The sequence below is a fragment of the Coenobita brevimanus genome, chromosome 85, assembly GCF_032717465.1.
Source record: "Coenobita brevimanus isolate Jiangsu-jjx chromosome 85, ASM3271746v2, whole genome shotgun sequence".
NCBI classification, from domain to species: Eukaryota; Metazoa; Arthropoda; class Malacostraca; order Decapoda; family Coenobitidae; genus Coenobita; species Coenobita brevimanus.
Window position 1 is genome coordinate 6,903,504 of NC_137038.1, and position 17,081 is coordinate 6,920,584.

The 17,081-nt window shown below is 45.5% G+C and overlaps 1 protein-coding gene across 1 annotated transcript in view; it reads right to left on the reverse strand.

Annotated features, from left to right (window-relative positions):
• The window catches only part of LOC145410375 (protein Hook homolog 3-like), a 200,823-nt gene that overhangs the window by 66,318 nt on the left and 117,424 nt on the right, over window positions 1-17,081 (reverse strand). The window lies entirely within an intron of this gene.

The following is a 17,081-nucleotide window of genomic DNA, read 5'->3' on the forward strand; positions in this document are numbered from 1 at the left end:
TAGACGATGGGAGAAAGTGTTTGTGATACTGTTATACCTCTCTCTCTCTCTCTCTCTCTCTCTCTCTCTCTCTCTCTCTCTCTCTCTCTCTCTCTCTCTCTCTCTCTCTCTCTCACCTACGTAAACATTTCATCACGCGGTTTTGTAATGCATGTTTTATATATTCTTAGATGTTTTACACAGATTATAAAACGTATGTATCTATAATATTATTCGTTTCTGTGATTCTCTGAGTATTGTAAGTTAGGGCAAGTTAGATGAGGTTATGTTAGAAGGCATTGTGTGTGTGTGTGTGTGTGTGTGTGTGTGTGTGTGTGTGTGTGTGTGTGTGTGTGTGTGTGTGTGTGTGTGTGTGTGTGTAAGAGAGAGAGAGAGAGAGAGAGAGAGAGAGAGAGAGAGAGAAATTGTTTGGTACGTTGGAAATACAGTCTTCAGTGTTTATGTATTGAATTTTTGGACTAGCCTCAGGTCCCTACGTTGAACTGTGAGAATAGCCGTTACTTTATCTAATTATCTATCCCTGACCGTGCCTCGCCCTCACTATCTAAGTCTTATCTAATCTATGCCGTACTTTATCACTTGCCTTAATTTCTGGCTCTCTCTCAACACCGACGCTCCTCTGACTCACTCAGTAAAATCGTATGGTATTTGTTGGAATAGAGTACCACTAGATTTATCCCGACCATGAAGGGGTTAACGTTACTAGCTGAATAAAACCGTCTGACGCTAGAGGGAAGAATAAACGAGACGACGCCATCACGAAAGGTTATCACATACTGGTAATGAGAAAGCACCTCTCTCTCTCTCTCTCCCTATTTGCTCTGCCATCCCCACTATCACCATCTTGTCACCTATATCTTCAACCCTTTCTCCTCCCTTCCCTCCCCAATCTTCATACCTTCAACCCTTCCCCCTCCCTTCCTTTCTTCATATCTTCATCCCTTTCTCCCCCTTCCCCTCCATTTCTTCATACCTTCATCCTTTGCTCCCCCTCCTCCTCCCTTTCTTCATACCTCCAACCCTTTCTCCCCCCCTTCCCTTTCTTCATATATTCATCCTTTGCTCCTCCCCCCTTCTCTTAGTTCATATATCCAACCCTTTCTCTCCCCTCCCCTTCCCTTTCTTCTTATCTTCAACTCATTATCCTCCTCTCTCTCTATCTACCACCTCCACAGCCACCACCATGTCAACCGTATCTTAAACCCATTCTCCCCTTCCCCCCTCCCCTCTTACCTGGTATCTCCACTATCACCACCTTATCATCACCTTCCCACGTTCTCAGGGCGGAAGCACCACACTACACTGGTTAGTAGTAGTAGTGGTAGTAGTAGTAGTAGCAGCAGTAAAAGTACAAGTAGGAGTAGCAGTAGTAGTAGCAACCCCAAGCTCATATGAACGTGAACTCTATGGACTACTTAAACTGTCATTCCCCTGCATTCCACTCTCCTCCTTTTGGGGAACAGGGAAGTAGCTGAGGGACATATGTATAACTAGGTAGATGAGTAGCCTAGTACAGTGCCACTACATGAAGGCGTCCCTCTCCATCACCGCTACACTGGTCATCCCCTGAATTTACAGACTTATTCCATGGGCTGATTCTTCCTACCTTTTCTAGAGAAGGTGTCAGTGAAGGGCATATTCAACACCCCCGCCCCCCAAAATCGAAAAAGTCTCCTAGGTTGAATGAAATTGTCAGGAGAGAGAGAGAGAGAGAGTGTGTGTGTGTGTGTGTGTGTGTGTGTGTGTGTGTGTGTGTGTGTGTGTGTGTGTGTGTGTGTGTGTGTGTGTGTAGTGGTGCCTAACAACTAATTCGACAAACTACACCCTTTTTCTACCAAGGCTTCAAAGAATCATATAAGATAGAAACCGGACTTAAATCAGCACTAAAAAAGGCGAGGGGAGGGAGGGAGGTAAAACGAGGGGAGAAGGTAGGGTGGGGGGGGGAGAAAATTGAGGAGAGGGAGGAGAGACGAGGAAAGAGATACAACTAAGAGAAACCCTGCTTTAAAAAAAAAAAAAAAAAAAAAAAAAAAAAAAAAAAAAACCTCACCAGCACGCCAATATTCAAAATGTATCTGTCAAAACCCTGAGGAATTATTTTATCAACTTTTGTGAGGTTATTTTATTATTTTATTTTATTGTGATTATAATTTTAGAAGGTAACAAATACTGGCTTTAAATTCCTCCAGTCTGTCCGTGTTGTAAATAAAGAAGATAAAACCGTCTTTGGTGTAAATATAATAAAACCGTCTGTGGTATAGGTATGGAGAAAAATAAGAACCAAACCTGGGTGTGGTGTAAACATCAAGACGAAAAAATAAATCCCGTCTTTGTGGTAGGGTTCAGTTGCAACATGTGGTGTAAATATAAAAACTACATTGACCTCAAATTTATGCTTCTCACACCGTAGCCCAGTTTCTCTCTCAGGCCAGGTAAGGTGGGTGGAAGATGGTGGTGGTGGTAGGTGGAGTTACGTGGAGACAGGTGGGTGGTAAGTGGATAGGTGGGTGAGATGACAGTGGTGGTGGTACGTGGCTGGATGATAAGTGATGGTAAATAAGCAGTGCTGGTGGTACATGATGGTAGGTGGGGATATGTGGCGGAAAGTGCGTGGTAAGTGGGTAGAGTTTTGTGGTAATAAATGGGCGGTGCGTGGAGGTAGATAAGCTTGGAGGTGGTAAGGCGTGAGGTGGTGGTGCTAGTAGAGGGAGTTTTGGTGGGTATGTGGTGGTAGACAAGTGGTAGATGGTGGTTACCAGTGAAACTTGGTGGTGATGGGTACGTAGACGGTGGCTGTCAACAGGAGGATAGTAGTAGTAGTAGTAGTAGTAGTAGTAGTAGTAGTAGTAGTAGTAGTAGTAGTAGTAGTAGTAGTAAATAATAATAATAATAATAATAATAAAGAAATGCGTAGTTTCAGAAAACATCCTGGACGTCAACATGAGTCAAATTCAAGGTTGGTCGGTACAGGTCGAGATGCTTTGAAGGTGTGTGTGTGTGTGTGTGTGTGTGTGTGTGTGTGTGTGTGTGTGTGTGATTGGCGTGTGTGAAAATGGGACTGACAGGAGAGGCAACATGGCAGCTGGTTGCATGCGATAGTGTCAGGTGGGTGGCAGGTTGTGTCAGACGGGTTCAGCTGGGTGGCAGGTGGTTCATGTCAGTGGTGTGGGGGAAAATGTGTGTACAGGGGTGACAGGTGGTGGGAGTGGTGTTGGGGGTGGAGGGAGTGATGTTGGGGGTGGAGGGAGTGGTGTTGGAGGTGAAGGAATGTTGTTGGAGGTGGAGGGAGTGGTGTTGGAGGTGGAAGAGTGGTGTTGGAGGTGGAAGAGTGGTGTTGGAGGTGGAGGGAGTGGTGCTGGAGATGGAGTGGTGTTGGAGGTGGAGGAGTGGTGATTAGAGGTGAAGGGAGTGGTGTTGGGGTGGAGGAGTGGTGCTGAAGGTGGAGGAGTGGTGTTGGAGGTGGAGGGAGTGGTGCTGTAGGTGGAGGGAGTGGTGTTGGAGGTGGAGGGAGTGGTGCTGGAGGTGGAGGAGTGGTGTTGGAGGTGGAGGGAGTGGTGCTGTAGGTGGAGGGAGTGGTGTTGGAGGTGGAGGAGTGGTGTTGGAGGTGGAGGAGTGGTGTTGGAGGTGGAGGGAGTGGTGCTGTAGGTGGAGGGAGTGGTGCTGGAGGTGGTGTTAGGGTGGCAGTGGTGACAGACAAACAAATAACAGGTGTGCATATTACCTTCACAGTCCAATAACACACACCGTCACCGCCATACCCACCTTGAACTATACAGTCTTATCAACACCAAATGATTTTATTTAGATTAGGGAAGACACCTCACAATAAACACTCCAATCCTTGAACCCTTTCCGTACGATGACGTCTTGCTACTGTATATATTCCTCCCACTATGCATCCTCGTAGAGAAGGGGTTATCTAAATCCTTGCAAATGACAGGAGTTCCCACGCAGTGAAGCGGATAACTATTTTATTCTCAATGCCACCGGAAGCATTTATGAAACTCAGGAAACCCTCAAAAAATACTAACTTGTTGACTATGATGTGTTCCCTGTGTTGAATAGAATCATCAGGTTTGACGATGACGACGACAACGACGACGACAACGACGATGATGATGATGATGGTGGTGGTGGTGGTTTAGGGAGTGATGATGATGATGACAGCAACAACAAAACAACAGCAACAATACTAATATTAATAATATTTAAACTAATCATAATATTACTACTACTACACTACTACTACTACTACTACTAATAATAATAATAAACACAGCGTCATTTTATTACGAAGGTTCCTGGGGTCCGTAAGGTCACTAGGGTACGAGGTGTCCTTCCCACACTGCATACAATAGCCTGGTGGTGGCAATATTTACACGGGTCATCAGTCTGAAGGGGTCTGGAGTGACAGGTGGTGGAGTGTGTTTTTGTGCGTGAAGTGATGGATGAAGGTTGCTATGTGTGAGTGTGGGGGAAGGGGAGAGGAGGGGGTGGGAAAGTGGTGGCAGGGGAGGTCAGGTGGTGGCAGGGAGTGAGGTATTATGATCAAAAGTTCCCTGACTATTCCCTGCCAACATTTCGTCTTGCCTTCCTTCGATCCTCCATCCCTCCTTCCACGTCTGAGGGTATCCTTCCTCCTCATATTCTTGCTGTGCTTCGAAGTGTTCCCATGTACAAGTATTATATTAAACAACTACTGGCGCCACAGCTGGGTAATATGTTTTGCATCACCTTAACTTGTGATAGAAAGTGGCACTACCTTAACACGATCCGCATAATGATGATGTTCTGTGATTGTATTCCATGACAGGTTTTACAAAAAAAAAAAAAAAAAAAAAAAAAGCACGACGAGTATTATCCAGTAGTGGAAATATTAACTTGTGGATTATAGGCTAACTATTTAACCAGATGACTTTAAAGTGTTTGTACTGGATCACGCTATCAATTTAAGAGGCAAATCATTTAATCTATCTATCTATCTATTGCCAGACGCCTCAATCCCGTTTGGGGTGGCCACAAACAAATCGCCTCCAAGTCTTTATCAAAACAACCACTTCAACAACACGAATTCCCACATGCATTTCTCACCCTGCACTCACAAGCCTTCCATATCAAGCCTATACCCTTAAGTGCAGCATTGGGTGGGGGCGGGTCACATCTCCAATGAGTGAAAATTGTGTCCCTAAGTCCTACAGATGAGTTGTCATTCAGGATCGACAACACACACCTTGAATGTATACGATCAACTTGGCCTTCCATATCGGACGTGTACATGTCACATACAGCTGGCCACGTACGAAATGCTTTAGTTCATATGACTGTAAACGCGTGGCAGTAATTTTATAGCCCGGGTGAGTGATAAGGCACGAGGCGTGAGGGATATGGAAGGCAGATGGCGACAGGTGTACGTAGGGGAGTGTGAGGAGGCAGTGGGGAGGCAGGTGGATTGGTGGGTGATGAGGCAGGTGAGGAGAGGGGGTAGGTAGGTCAGACCAAAATACTGGTGACCTCAACCAAGGAACCCCCTCCCCATCCTCACTTCATCCCCTCTCTCCTCTATCTTATTCCCCTCCCCTCGCTCCCCTCCCTCTCCCCTCTACTCCTCTCCTCCCCTACGAGTACACCCCTCACGCCTCATTCCAAGCAAGTGACCTCTCTTGTACTCAGCAGGCGGGCAGTCAGGCAGGCAAGCAGGTTGGAAGACAAGGAGACAGACACGCAGACAGGTGGGTAGATAAGTGGGTAGGTAACCAGGCGGCTGGACGACAGACACACACAGAGGCAGAGAGACAGACAGGTAGGTGGAAGGTAGGAAAAATGGCTGGAAGAGAGACAAGAAGGTAAGGACACATAAAGGAAAGCAGGAAGGTAGGCAGTGACAGGCAAGCATTAAGGATGGCGGGTAATCTGGGATATAAGTAGGCAGAAAGGGAAGCAGGTAAGGTGAGAGGCCGGCAGGTACGTAGAAAGGCTGGGAAGGAGGCAGGCAAGTGCAGGCAAGCAGGTAGGAAGGCTGGGAAGCAGACCGGTGGGCAGGGAGGTTGTGAGGCAGGTAGGTAGGTAGTGCGAGAGACAAACTAGAAGGCAAGTGGCAGGCAGGGAGGCAAACAAGGTGGAGGGAAGGTAGAAGCAGGGAGGGAGGAAAGGAAGGAGGGAGGGAGGAGGGAGGTGGTCAGAGAGAGAAGTGGGCAGAGAGAAGACATGAAGGAGACGGAGAAGCAGGTATATAGGGAGGTGGCGGGCAGATAGGTGGTAAGATGAATGCACGGAAAGGTGGGCAGGCAGGAAGAAGAAAGCAGGCAAGCGGAGGAAGGCACGTAGCAAGACGAAAGCATATAGCGAGAGGAAAGCCAGCATGGAGAGGAAGGCAAGTATGGAAGGGCAGGCAGGCAGGCACGGAGGCAGGGAAAGGAAGGAAGCTGGCAGAATGGCAGGCAAGGAGTGACAGAGGTAAACGGGTAAACAGGCAGGCCGATTGCCAGACATGGAGAGAAGCAAACAGCACGGCACACAGGGAGGGAGGGAGGGCAGGAGGAAGGAAAGAAGGAAAAGAGCAAAGAAATACAACCCGAAGGAAAGGAGGAATGCAAGAAGGAAGACACAACGCTAGGAAAACTGACAAAGGAAAGAAGGAAGAAAGAAAGAAGAAAGGTGGTAAAACTGAAAAGAAAGAAGAGAATATAAAACTGAAATGCAATATTAAGTGGAAACAATGACGACGGAAGGAGGGCTGTAAGGGAAACAACAGATGGAAATGGAAGAAAAAGATATTAAAATGTGAACACGATAAAGATGAAGGAAGCAAGGAAAAGGAAAAATGAAGAGGAAAGGAGGAGGAAATTCAAGCAAGACAATACGATAAAGAGGGATGGGAGGAAGGACGGACGGAAGGAAGGAAGGAAGGAAGGAAGGAAGGAAGGATGGATGGACAGATGGATGGATGGACAGATGGATGGATGGACGGACGGATGGATGGACGGACGGATGGATGGACGGACGGACGGATGGAAGGAAGGATGGATGGATGGATGGATGGACGGATGGATGGATGGACAGACGGACGGACGGAAGGACGGATGGACGGATGGATGGAAGGAAGGAAGGAAGGAAGGAAGGAAGGAAGGATGGATGGATGGATGGATGGACGGACGGACGGAAGGAAGGAAGGAAGAAAGGAAGGAAGGAAGGATGGATGGATGGATGGATGGATGGAAGGAAGGAAGGATGGATGGACGGACGGACGGAAGGAAGGAAGGAAGGAAGGAAGAAAGGAAGGAAGGATGGATGGATGGATGGATGGATGGATGGATGGAAGGAAGGAAGGAAGGAAGGAAGGAAAGGAGGAAGGAAGGGAGGGTGGGGGGAAGGAAGGAAGGAAATGAAAGAAAAAAGAAGACAATACAAACTCACAAGGAGAGACATGCAAGGACGCGCTCCACATACACCAGTGCATGAATATGAACACACACACACACACACACACACACACACACACACACACACACAAACCAGAACCTCAATCTCAACAACGCAAAGGGTAAACAGAAGGGTCCAGACGAATCAACATGAGGAAAACACGCTGGCGCAAAAAAGACAATGATACACACAAACACCCACACGAGAAAGGCGACAAACACACAACAGTAAACATCCACAGACAACATACCCAGACATGCAAAAACACAGAAAAAGACAAACACCCACACATCCACACACAAATTATTGAGAGAGAGAGAGAGAGAGAGAGAGAGAGGAGGGGAGGGGAGGGGACATGTGACAAAAGCAAAAACAACTGGCGGGATAGGCTTGGATGCAAGGACGAAGGTAAATATAATTGGAAACACAGGTACGTAAGCTGGTGTCGGCAGGCAGGTAAGGGAGGGTGTGGTCAGGTGGGCAGAGAGGGTGACTGCTGTTGGAAATGACGCGAGTTCGATCCTAAGAAGGCAGGAAACAGTTTAATTATCATACTTTCGTTGAAATATATTGTACTGATCATCCACAGGACCCATCGTCATGTCAAACACAAACACACACACACACACACACACACACACACACACACACACAATAATCAAAGTTTACGCCCACAGTCTGACCCCCAACAGTAATTACAAAGTGTAGTAAGGAGGGTAGATTTGTAGGTAGGTGGGCAGAGAGGCAGGAAGGGAGACAGATACAACAGGTAATACAAAACTTTGGTCGGTTTACTCAGGTCTCATAATGATCCCTAATCCCTTTCAGCTCAGGTGATGGCAGGACGTGGTCAGAGTGGACGTTTAATCTGAGTACTAACCCAGGAAATTCAAGCCTACCTCACAGTAAAGCTTAATCAATTTCATGCAAGGATGGGCATAGTAATTAAGTTGTGCATCTGTAGAAATACTGATGGATGGGTGGGTACGTTGCAAGGCTGGGTGGTTGGGTGGTTGGTTGCCAGGTAGGGTACGGCTAAGTTCGCCCACAGTCCCGTCTCAGCATCATACTTACCAAAAATTTTACTCTTCCCCAAATGTCACCCTATCTTTCCTTCTCACACCATCCCCTTGTATACTTCATAATGATATCTGTCCCCATTTTTTCCCTTGTATCGTCATAGTTAATTCGTGCCATGTAGTTAATCCTGAAGTCAAACGTAATCTTTAGCTTATTCTTTCTCTCTCCAGGCGACTTTTCAACTTGTAATTTTCGAACTGGAAGGATCAGATATAGGCTTGTATTCTCGTTGGTTGAGGATACTCTCTAACACCTCTTCCTAAGACAATTATCTTCTTTATTACACCTTACTGTCCTCTTCTGTGTTACTTAAATCCTTCCAATATCGCCATGACCTGCATAAATAACGTACAAAAGGATATTAACCACCCATATCCAAGAGTAAATAGGTAAGGGAGAGGTGTTACGGAGCTTCCTTAACCGACGAAAATAAGAGCCATAGTCTCCATTAATTTCCTCTACCAGGCAACTCTGAAGTGTTAAATACAATCGCCTCCCTGCTGTACTAAATGAACAAGTACAGAAAGGCTAGACAGATGCAGAAAAATACAAGATCCATTTGGGCATTGGTTAGAGTGAAGTACTTTGCTTGTGAAAATCCATGGGGTGTGAGTGACCGACAAGGCCGCTCTTAGGAGATGTTCGGGGTGAAGGGATTTTTTTTTCTTTTGTCCAACTTAATGATAATATTTATAACAATGCCAAACTTTTTATTTATTATTTTATTTATTATTATTATTATTTTTTTTTTAAGGGACGAGCCCAGCAGTCAGACGCTTAACGTGGAAAGTATAGTAAGTAGGTTGGTAGGCTGAGTATGTTGAATAATTAACGTTTTGTGTGTGTGTGTGTGTGTGTGTGTGTGTGTGTGTGTGTGTGTGTGTGAGAGAGAGAGAGAGAGAGAGAGAGAGAGAGAGAGAGAGAGAGAGAGAGAGAGAGAGAGAGAGAGAGAGAGAGAGAGAAATATGCAGTCGAGGATAATAAATATGAAGAATGGAGAGGGAGTGGGAGGGAAGGGAAGGGAGGGAGGCAAGAAGATGGAGATGAACAGAGGTGGAGGGAGGGATGAAGGAAAACTGAAGGAAGGAGGAGGGAGTACAAGGAGGGAAAGGAATGAGGAGGGAAGGAAAAGAAGGAATATATGGAGTAAGGATCAGGACTGAAGGAAGGAGGGAAGGAGAGGGAGAAATATGAGAAAGAGAGGACGGAAGGAAGGAAAAATGAAGATAATCAGGAAGGAAAGAAAGGAAGGAGAATTTAACAGAAAGCAGAAGGTAGGTCGGTCGGTCGGTCGGTCGGTAGGTAGGAAGGAAGGGAGGTAGGTAGGTAGGTAGGTAGGTAGGTAGGTAGGTAGGTAGGTAGGTAGGTGGAAGGAAGGAAGGAACGATGGATGGATGGATGGATGGATGGATGGATGGATGGATGGATGGAAGGAAGGAAGGACGGAAGGAAGATGAGGGTGGAGGAGAGAATGGAGGGACCAGGGGGTAGGGGGAAGAAGGAAGTGAGGGGACGGGTTGGAGAAAGAGGCGAAGGAAGGAAGGAATGCTGGAGGAAGGGAGGGAGGGAGGGTGGGAGGAATGGAGAGACAGGGAAGCAGAGATGAAGGCGGGGATGAGAAGGGGGAAGGGAGGAGTGAAGGAAAGGAGGGAGATAGGATGGAACCGAGAAAACAGGAGGGAGGGAGAATGGAACGGAGAGAAAAGACAGAAGAGAGAAAGGAATAAAGAGACAGGGAAGTAGGAATGAAGGGAGAGCATGAGGAGAGGAGGAGGTGAAGGAAAGCAGGAGGGAGGAAGGAACGAAGAGAAAACAGAGGGAGGGAGGGAGGAATGGGAAGAAAACAAGGAAGGAGGGAGAAAAGATGAGCAAGAGGGGAAGCAATAATGAGGAAAGGATAGGAAGTGCACAATGGCGGAAGGGATAGAGAGAAGAGGATGGGGAAGGTGGAATGAGTATAAAGGAGTACCTGGCACAATAAGAGCATACAGCTAGAGACATATTGGTCCTTCCGAGGCTGTTAGTTACTGGGTAGGCTACAACTAGGGTAACTCCTCTATGAGTCAATGACAAGAAAAGAAATGCAGGAAGGTTTAGCCCACCCACGAATCACTCCAGTCGAAACCACCAGGAACATGTGAGAAGCGTTAGCAGGCAGCATAAAAGAACTGACAAGAAAACTGGCGAGAAATGATAAACGTATATCACATGATACACTATCTTAACCTGTAAAAGGAAGTAACACCACGTCAATATCAAATTCATAATGTTGTGTTGCAGTTGTGTCCACCATTCTTCGTACTGCAGAAAACATCAAGCTTCAAATACACAGTTAGGAGTACACATGATTAATTGGGGATTAGAAGCCAAATATTTATCCATACGAGCTTAAATGTTAGTAATGCACCACCGTTTACTACACTGAATGGCGATATATTTCTTTTAAAACTGAAAAAGAAATGCTAAGTTTCATATGACTGCAAACGCTTGCCAACAATTTTATAACAATTATCCCTCGTATACTTCGGCCGAGCTATAAAAATTTGTCGACTGCTATATTATCATGTCCTTTGAATTGTGATTACTTTGATTAAATTCCCTCGAAGTAAGCGTTTAGGTCAGACAAAGTGCGGTAAGTTCTACAAATTCCACGTATGGTACTGTTTATTTCTCTACTGTTCACCTCAGTCAGGCGTGAAATTCCCATCTATCTTGAATGCTGAGCAACAACAAAATATTAGTATTAAAATATGATTAGAGTCATGAATGAGAAACACGAAGGGGATATGCAGCCGTAATACTGCCTTATTCCTACACAGCTACAAGATGCAGGCTGCAGCAGGACGAACATCTCCACCATGTTAATGTGAATGAACTACAGGTATGATGTATGGCACCCTTTGCTGTACTCTTTCAAGCTTGTCCATTTTTTTTTTTTTTTAATGGGGGCTTGAAGGTGGCCAGAAATGAACACTGCCCAAACGTATGGTCGTGCTAGGGCATTACACAAGGTGGGGATGTATTTTCTGATTTATATTCGAATTTACATATGAATCCAATTATTTCGCTGGCTTTCACACCAGCCTCTATACAGCGTCTGCTTAGTTTCAGACAACATACTAATACAATTCCTAAACCTTTTATCGCGGTTAGCTGAAGTTTTCATGTTTACTGTCAATATTTAGCACTCTGCCTTTACTAATACTGGCATCCAGCCCCTGCATCTGGGCCCAAACTCTCCCTGAATCACTTAACTTTATACAGGTGTATCCGCATTGCTACCGATTTCTGTGTCATCAACAAATTAGGATATTTTACAACTCAGTTCTTTGTCATTTTCTTTAACATATATTGAGAAAACAACACTAAAATCTACAGCACTCGCTGTTTCGTCTTGCCAGCCTGATTCCTTTTCACTTTATTACGATGTTATGTCCCGTAAGCCAACTTTATCAATATGGCTTTTGAACAGCGTCAATGGATTTAGTCTCGCCATACATACTCAATACATCGTTGAAAAAATCCATAAGACTCGTAAGGCAAAACTGATTATTCGACATCCATGTTGTGAATATTTGATGATATTATTTGTTTCTATGCGTCTGCTAAAATCTGTCTGTACAAATACTCTTCAACAACTTGCAAATAACAGACGTGCAGCTCATCTGGACAGTAATTTCCTGCTTGTGATTTGCGATTTTTAACATCGGGATTAAAAAGAGGGACGAATGGAGAGGTGCGGAGGGAAAGGACTAGAAGGGAGAAGAGGAGAGGAGAGAGGGAAGAGGAGAGGAGGGAAAGGAGAGCAGAGGAGAGGAAGGAATGAAGAGAAGGGAGGGAGGGATGGAGAGAAGAGGGGTGGAAGGGGGATGGTGACGTCAGCAAGGTGAGTGAGGGGTGAGGTAAGAAGCAAAATGGGAAGGGAGAAATAAGGAACAAAGGAAGGGAAAGAGATGGAGGGAGAGGGTGATGCAGGAAGACACGAGAGAGATGGAGGTGACAGGACGGCAGAGGTGAGAGAGAGAGAGAGAGAGAGAGAGAGAGAGAGAGAGAGAGAGAGAGAGAGAGAGAGAGAATGCAGATTGATCGAGGGAAGGAAAAACATAACAAAAAAATAAGTACAGACAAGATAACGGCACAGACTCAAACCGGAAAAACAAAGAGGAAAAAGATCTGAGAATAATAGAGGGAAGGATGGAAAATGGGAGAGAAAAAAAATGAACATGGAGAAAAGTATGCCAAGAGGTGAAGGAGGGTGAGGGCGGTGGGAAGGCCGAGGGGAGAGAGGGAAGGAAAGAAGGAAGGATGGAAGACCGGAGGAAGGAAGGAAGGAAATAAGGAAGGATGGGATGAAAGAAAGAATTAACGGAGGAAGCAGGAGAGAATTAAAGAAGGATGGAAGGTAGGTAGGAAACAATGAAGAACGGATGGAACGAAAGATAGAATTAGGGAAGGAAGGACGGAAAGAAAGAAAGAATGAGGGAAGGAAGGAAGGCAGGGAAAATGGAAGAAGGGACGTGGCAATGGGGACAAGAAGAATGTGCAAGAAGTGTAGCAAAGACGGGGAAAGGTAAAATAATGACTAATATACCTAACAAACATGCTTCTCAGCGGCCAATGTGACAGATATAATTACTTGTTTAACTTTGGAATATTATATAGTTCTATTTGGATATTTTGCTTCCAGTACATCAAGGGGGACACAACAAAGAGATGTTACTAATGACACACTCCTACACTCCTTTATCTATATCTTTTTTCTACAGGTTTAGCCATAGAGGTAGGATTTCGTCCTTACCTATAACCATCCTTCTCACTTTTTCCAGCCAGCCAATTTCTTCTTATAAATTACACACTAGAGTCCCGTAGGGTTATTCTGATATTTTAAGTTAACTTCCTTTGCACTCTTCTGCAGGAGGACGTCATCACCAAGGAGAAAGGATGTGAAGCGTGTAGAGAGGTGTGGGCGTGAGGAATGTCCCACGGAATGAGGTGGAAGTGAGAGGGAGGGAGAGGAAGAATGCAAGAGGGACTCAGAAGGGAGAGGGAGGGAAGAGGAGAGGGGGAATAAGATGAGAGGATGTGAAGAAGAAGAGAGTGACGAGAGAAGGAAGGAAGATGTAAGGGAGAGAGGAGAGGGAATAAAGATATGAGAAGGACAGGAAGAGAAATGAAGAGGCGAGGGAGAAAGTATGAGGAGGTGTGGAGGCGACAGCGATGAAGATGCAAGGGGGAGAGAGTGAAAGGAAGTGAGAAGTATTTGGGAAGGTGAGAGAAGGTGCAAATAAATGAGGGGGGAGGGGGAGGGGAGGATAAGAGAAGGGGTAGGAGGTGGGGGAAGAGAAAGGAGAGTGGGGAGAGGAGGGAGAAGGGAGTGACATCGAGGGAGAGAGGCTGTAAGAGAAGTGCAAATGAGTTTAAGGAATGGTTTATAGGAGTGTGAAAGAGTGATGGACAACAGGATACGGGGAAGAGGAGGGGGAGGGGGAGTGTGAAGGAGATGAGAGAGAGACAGAGTGAGGGGTAGAGTGTGAGAAAGAGCTGATTATGTGTCAGAAGGAGGATTTGGAGGACAAGGTGGGAAGGAAGGAAGAGGTAGGAAAGAGAAGAGAAACTAGAAATGATTAACTTGGAAGAGGGACGTGCATGCATGTGAAGTAATGAGGATGAAAAGAGGAAGAGAGAAAGGATAAGGAGGTAAGAAGAGAAAGAGATGAGTATGTAAAGGAATGTGATGGGGTGAAGGAGAAAACAGGAGGGAAGGATGGAAGAAAGGACGAGGGGCGAAGGAGTGTCAAGCAGAAATTGGGAGGTTTGAGAGAGGAGAGGAGGTGAAGAGGAACGGGTGAGATATAGAAAAGATACATATGAGTCAAGAGAATGGAGAAGAAATAAGGGACGAGAGACTAAGAAAGAGAAGTGGAGAGAGTAAAGGTGTGAATGAGTTAGGAGGGAATGGGGGAGTGAAGCTGAGAGAGGGAGGGAGGGAGGGAAGGTAGCGAAGGAGAGGAAAGGAGGGAGGGAGGGAGGGAAGGTAGCGAAGGAGAGGAAAGGAGGGAGGGAGGTAAGAAGAGGGAGGGAGGGAGGGAAGGAAACAGACCTTGGCTATGTCCCTGGGCAAACATCTCATCCACCCCCACTAACCACAACCACCACCTACGACCACCACAATTACCACCATTCCCACAGACACATCTGCAACCACAACCACCACCTACAACCACAACAACGGCATCATCCAGCCCTCTAGTTATCAGAAGAGGCTGGATGATTCCGTCGCTGATGCCTGTCCAGAATACAACACAGCACCCCATACTACTAAGCACATTATGGAAGACTGCACTGCACACAATCACCTACAGTACGCCAACAACACAACATACACTCCTTGAGAGCTCTGTGGGAAAGCCCGGTCTCGGCCGTGGCCTTCCTAAGGGACTCGGGGCTGTTCGGCCAGACTGTCTAGGATACATCTACTACTACTACTACCACAACAACGACCTAAAACCACCACAATTACTACCATTTCCATGGACACATCTACAACCAAAACGACCACCATCACGAAAAACTACGATCATTAACCACAACACCCACAGTAACCATCATCATCATCCATGACTACCACCACTGAGCACAACCATACCTACCCTTACAACCACAACTACCACCATCAACCACAACCACAACCACTAACCAAGCCAGTCAACGCATCTACCACCGATTAGAAGACGGCTTGGGCTTAAGGATCATGTGAAGTGGCTTTGGAATTTCGTAACAGTGCTTCCATGGCGATTTCTTCTTCATATTATACCTCAATATCTTCTTGTAGGCCTATGATGTTGGTGCTGTGTCGCTATGGAAACTGTATTAAGGACATGCAAGAGAAAGTTTAGATGTAACATGTGAAATAAATCGCTGCGGGGGAGATGTTACGAGCCTCCCCATACCACTTAGAATATGCGCCTAATACCTACCGACTGTACCACGATCACAAACCCCTTCAACCCGACGACGTTGTTACTATTACCGCTATCTTCGTACGGTTTTATTTCATTTACTAAAGATTTCACGTAAAGAAGGGCATAATGAAAGACCTGACGCCTCTGTATCAAAATAAATAATAGTCTTCAAGGTAAACAAAACCATCTGGAAATAGGAGGACTGAAAAGGAGGGATGGACAGGTATAAGAGGGCGTGTGTGAGCTGGGGGTAGGGCTACGAAATGGCAGGGGACAGGGCGACACAGAGGCGATTTGTTTGTGGCCACCCCTTACGGGATTATGGCGTCTGGCTATAGATACAAAGATTGAAATGGAAAACAAGTTATTGGACTGAAAGGGCAAGACCATCAGTTTTTGCTGTGTAAACCTTTCCCTAGATTCCAGAATATAACATCCACGTCCCTATACAGAGAGAGAGAGAGAGAGAGAGAGAGAGAGAGAGAGAGAGAGAGAGAGAGGGGGGGGGGTACAGGCGTGGGTACAAACTACAAGCGCCGCACAACAAGTTTTATCAGTATGAATAAAAGAATGTCTGGCGATACAGCACTTGTTTATTTATTTATTTATTTAACACTTTACACTTATATTACCACTTTCTATAATATTTTTTTTAACTGACTAACCAGAACGACATATTTTCTGTTTCTTTATCACGTGTCATCAATCTTCTTTCAACAACCTTACTATGGCGAAGCATTTTTACAGGAGCATTCGTAAATAGAGAGAGAGAGAGAGAGAGAGAGAGAGAGAGAGAGAGAGAGAGAGTGTGTGTGTGTGTGTGTGTGTGTGTGTGTGTGTGTGTGTGTGTGTGTAAATGTATTGGGTGAGTTGAGGTCCACCCATCAGGTTGACGTAGTTTTCTCAGAAGAATACGTCAAAGGTCAAGATAACATGGCAAGGTCAACCAAGCAATTCTTATCCAATGCAAACTCAACTTTGTGGGAGTATTCAGGATAAAACAAGGATAAAGATAAGCAATTTTGTCAACAATTAGTCAAAGGTCAGGGTCACAGGGAAAGGCCAAAGGTCAATGTTAATGGGTAGGTTCAAATCAAACTTTTTAACTGATAGTTGGTGGAAGGGTTAAGGGTTAGGCAAGAATGAAGCTGGTGGAAAGATTAAGAGTTAGACAAGAAAGTACGGTAGTAATTCGATGTTATGAGTAAATGTACGAAAGGTCAAGGACATAGGGCCACATATACGCCCCTTTGACCAGCTGGTGGGCGCGGGTGTTGCATTCTGAGTATTCCTTCTTGTTTCAAATTTTATTCCTCTACTACCAGACGATTTTCCTCAGCTCAGGCGAGATTTTTCGAACGAAAGACCTTAACCCCTCGTATTTCAACGTCCTCATACTACATACTCTTGCTCCAGACGATTTTATACAGGTTAGAAAAGATTTATCATATCGAAGACGTTAATGAAAGCTATAGCCAATCCCTCTAGTTCCAAAAGTCTGACAATGTGAATAAAATCGTCTGAGGATGGCGAGAATATATGGGTGAATAAAGTGGAATGAAGATGGATGGAAAAAAATGTCCTGGTCTATATGATTAGGTTTATATATTACTGTTTCCC